The following is a 4,995-nucleotide window of genomic DNA, read 5'->3' as shown; positions in this document are numbered from 1 at the left end:
TAGACATAGTCTGCAGACCACAGGTTGCAAACAACTGACCTAGAGGCACGGGGCACAGAGTATTTCTGCTCACACTGTAGTGAGGCTTCAAGTTAGCATGGCCAATTGAAAGTAACAGAGAGGATCTTTCCAAATAAATCTTTCCTGAGATCACTGCTGCTTTTTCTGCTACTGATGGGGCAGTTTTATATTAATCCTTCCCTTTCTGTAGCTTTCATCCAGTGAGATGCCCTCATTTCTTGTCCTGAGAAAAGATAAGTGCCTTAATGCCGACTAATTGAGAAAATATTTTTTTGTTGTGTTACTTTACTAGAAATAATAGAAAATTAGGGTTGGAAGGGATCTCAGGAGGTCATCAATCAACCCCCTGCTCAAAGCAAAACCATTCCTTACAACAAACACCTTACAACAAACCTTTCCTTCCCATCAAATACAAGGATTTGTCTTCCCGTTTTACAAAAAGTGAATTTAGTTGCTGTAGGACCTCTGAAAAAGACAATCCCAGTAGAATCAACATTTCAGTTATTGCCTGTATTTGGAGCTGACTGGAGCACCTGAAAGAAGGAGAGCGTAACTCAGACCTAGTCTATGGAACAGAAGTTGTACTAACAAGACTAAATTAATTTAAAATGGGGCTAATTCCACTCATGCAAGTTCCAGTATGAATATTTACACTCATTTAAGTCCAGCTAAACTTTGGTTAACTTAATTAACTGCTAATTTAAATGTGAGCACACCATGTAGATGTCTGAGCTGCAGTCTGGATTGGGATTTGCACCAGTATACTAGACTGAATTAAAATCAATTTAGAACACTCTGACTCCTAATCATAAAACACTAGCCATCAGTTTCCGCAACCTCTCCTTCTAGCAGTAGGTTTTAGTTTGTGCCTCAGACCCGGTTCCCCTTCTGCAGTGGATTATGGCTATTTAAAGTAATGTGAAACTCTACCGCATCAGAAGAGTGGTGTTTTACAGCCACTTGGACTGCATGTAAAAAGCTATGTAAGATGCATTAGTAAGGGAAGTCAAGACCCAGAAATCTACCCAAGACCAATGGCTCACTTTAATCCACTGGTGAGCACCCCTCCAGAGACAACAACATTTTGGTAGCTACAGAATTGGCTGGATTGAACTCACAACAGGTGAGAGACCATGGACCAACATCAATTGCCAAATCAGCCAATCTTACCTGTCAAGTCATTTTATGATTTATCCCTAATGCTTTTGCTAATTAGAAGATACCATATGCTGTTTAAAACAAGGAGGCTTTTTGTCTTTACAGTCCATGTCCTCCTGCTTCAACTGGTATTTAAATGATAATGAGGAGTTAATAACATCCAAATCCTTTCCTAGCCCACAGTCTGACAGCATACACAGTTGATGACTTCTATGAAGAATTAAGAAGAAAGATTATTCATTATTAATAATAATATACTTGTGTCCAAGATATGCTAGAATGAAGCAAGAAAACAAATCCTTATTCTGGTTATCCACATTCTCAATATATAAAGAAACCCCCCCGATTGCTTTTTTATATCTAAAAGCTCTTTCCCCGTGTACTTATTTTCTTAGTATGAAAGTTCCTCTTGAATACATTCTCTTTCTTTCAGTGCCTACAGCATGCAACAAGATCAGCAGAAGTAGTTTGACATGGCTCTATAAAGCTATGTAGATTTATAACAGGCAATTATTTGGTTTATTTCATGCAATGTCTTCGAGGTCTTGTATTAATACTTACATAAACATTATGATTTCTGCAAAAGAAAACAATACATATGCAAGTTTCATACAATTTTACAAAACTAAAATTATAAGAAACTCCACATTATCACAATAAAAGCAAAAAAAAAATAAAATACACACTTTTCAGAATACCTCTAGAAGTCCCTGTGAGCCCATGATTTATTTTGAACAAAATCCTACAAACACTTCTGGTCCCAGATACTTTTATCCATGCACATTCTCCTTTTTAGGTCAACAAGACTACACACCAAGCAATGATACTACTCATTTGCTCAAGGCACTTAAGGATCTGGTTCAAAATAAGTCAGAAGTAACACAAAATTAGTATTACTGAACAAGGGCAGCAAATTCTACCCTGATTAGGAAGGGGCACACTGCCACAAAGATCCCATCATTGATCCAAACCCCATGCATCATGAACTCCTGTTGTCTCTCAGTACTGATAGTTTCCTTGTATATTGTAGATGAATAACCCATGAAAACATGGGATTAAAAATGTAGGTTCTTACGCATGTATATTGTAATGTATTTTGCATTCAACCTAATTATCTAAAGTCTGGAGCAATGTCAATTGCTGAGTTAAAGCACTTCGTTATTTCTTCCTTTCACCATTTTGCCCGTGGGCTGACCTCATTTATTGAGAATCTGATCTGATGATTCTGTAAATAGTGTAAGTTTTAACAGTTTGCTTCTAATTGGACCCAGAGAAATTTAGAGCAATGGGGTGGCTATAAATATACCATACAGAAAAGCAAAGAATTTGTGTGGGGCAGTGAAAAATTGCACCTGTCATTCCCATCACCAACTGTATTAATGTTTCAATTAACTAAAAATAATGCCGGTTGTGCATTACATGTGTTTTTCACCCCTTGAATTATCATAGCCCATCAATACAAAACAACAGAAAATGGCCCAACTTGATAGAGTGCTCCTACTGACTGCAGCATCGTAAGCATGCGCTTCAAGCGAACCATGAATTTAAGTCCCAGTGGTTTTACCTCAGGCTGTGTACTTGTCTGGAGACAGGCTTAAAAATATCATAAGCAGGAGCAGTATGTTCTGCTGCTTCTATGTAAGTAGAACAACTACAGTTTAAAGGATTTCTCAGCTGTCTTAAATGGCAGAGTTCTTCCATGAAACAGTAGCAGTTCTCTCAATAACCTAGTGAACTCTCCTCAGACATCAAACCAGGGAGAGGTTGTGAATGACTGGCTGCCCTCCTCAGCAAGGGTATCAATGCCTTAATTCGGATTTAGCCTTTTCACCAATTCACTATTCTGTCGTCTTCTTCTCGTGCCCTTATCATAAATTAGGTGTTTGTCCAGAATTGTGCGCAAGTAATGGCTCTTTCCATTGCTGCAGTGAGGTCCTCCTTTGTACAGGTCTCACCAAGGAGTAAGCAAATGAGCAGGTTCTCCATAATCTGCACTTTACCACACTCATATATATTTGTGTTATTAGAGTAGCCCCATTTCATCATATTTGTTTTTGATCTTCCGGTTTGTGTGTGCAGGCAATTCAGACATCGCCACGTTGTCCAGTCTAGATCAGTCCCTCTGGGAAGGTCTTCCTGCAGTTCCAGGTTCATTTCAGAGCACCAGATTGTGGACAATCTTTCTTTCTAGAACCTCAGCCTCACCCTGTCAGCCATCGTGTCCAATGGCACAAAACTGGCCACAAAACTCTCTTGTATTTTAAGCTGTTTAGTTACTTCTGTGTAATCAAAGAGTGGATCCCTGGGGTCTTCCACCTGCCATGATCTTTTTGACTTGCTACATTTCTTTTAATATCAGGTGTTGCACTACCAGCCAGTAAGTACAAGCTATCCTTTGGTTTTAGCTTTAGACAACTGGTTCCTTTCTTATTATAAGAATAAGAGGTTGCTCAGTGCACATGTCAGTCTGTTCTCAGCAGTGGAAAAGACCTTCTCTTATGACAGGATGCATAGATCATCAGCATATATGAAGTTCCTCATATTACTCTGTATGGGTTGGTCATTGGTATATATGTTAAGAAGTATCAGTGCTAGCTTGCTGCCCTGTGGGAGGCTGTTTCACTGTCATCTCCAGCAGTTCTATTTCTGGCATGTAAAAACATCTATTCTCCAAAAGAGATCAGATAAGTTGCATAGATGGTAATCATGACTCATAACATAGATTTGGCTAGCAGTTTTCAGTGGTTGACTGTGTTGTATGCTGGTGATAGGTCTACAACCACAACGCCTGTATCATACCTTTCTCAAATCCAGGTGATATTTAGTGTTTGTCCAGCGTAGGACTTTCCTGGTCTAAATCCAATTTGTTCTCGTATTACACATTGTTCAACATGAGGTGAAAGGTGATTGAGAATAAGGCATTCATAAAGCTTAGTCAGCAATAGGTGCTGTATGGCCAGGGTCAATGCCTACCTGACATCTTATCAGTGCAGCCCATCAGGGTACTGGACAGTACTACCACCACCACTCTTCATTGTTCTTTTCTCTCCTGCCACATCTTGATGTTCTTTAACTCTCAGAAACTGGATATGTAGGTCGGTATGGATCCTCATGGGTCCTTGTAGCACGGCACTGAGGTGCCTGCTGCTTGTGGAGTGATCAGTAAGGAATCCAGCTGCGGGTTGCCAGGATAACCAGTGAGAGTCAGCTGACTGGAAGGGGCAGGGCCTGGCTCCCATATAATGCCAGGCCAAGGCCAGGCAGGGAGTTCCCCACCGGCAGTCAAGGGAGAAAGAGCTCTGCCAGAGCAAACAGCGAGGAGAAGCCTGACTGCACAAGCAGCTCCTGATTGCTGTTATGGGGTGGAGAATTCCCTGGTAGGGATTGAATGTCATTTAGCCGGATGGCATAGATTTTATGTTATAGCCCAGGGGCTTGTGTTTTTATGTTCGCTGTTTAGACCGGAGGACCAGGTGAGGCTATTAGGGGTTGGAGGAGGCCTCATAGGGGCTCCACTGTAGCGTGCGGATCCCAGCACCAGAAAGGGCACAGCATTGGGATACACTGACCCTGGCAGCAGAGAGGGCTCAGCATTTGGGGTACACTGACCCCAGCACCAGAAAGGGCACAGCATTTGGGTACACTGACCCCAGCACCAGAGAGGGCACAGTACTTGGGTACACTGACCCCGGCGCCAGAGAGGGCGCAGCATCTGGGTACACTGACCCTGGCGCCAAAAAGGGGGCCAGGCACAGCTACAGCCACCTGAGCCAGAGGCTAAGAGAAGCCCCAGAGCAGAGGAGCTTGATGATGAGC

Source organism: Crocodylus siamensis, chromosome 5 (assembly GCF_052110815.1).
Source record: "Crocodylus siamensis isolate JL-2025a chromosome 5, ASM5211081v1, whole genome shotgun sequence".
In the NCBI taxonomy this organism is placed as follows: domain Eukaryota; kingdom Metazoa; phylum Chordata; order Crocodylia; family Crocodylidae; genus Crocodylus; species Crocodylus siamensis.
Note: the sequence above shows the minus strand (reverse complement) of the source record.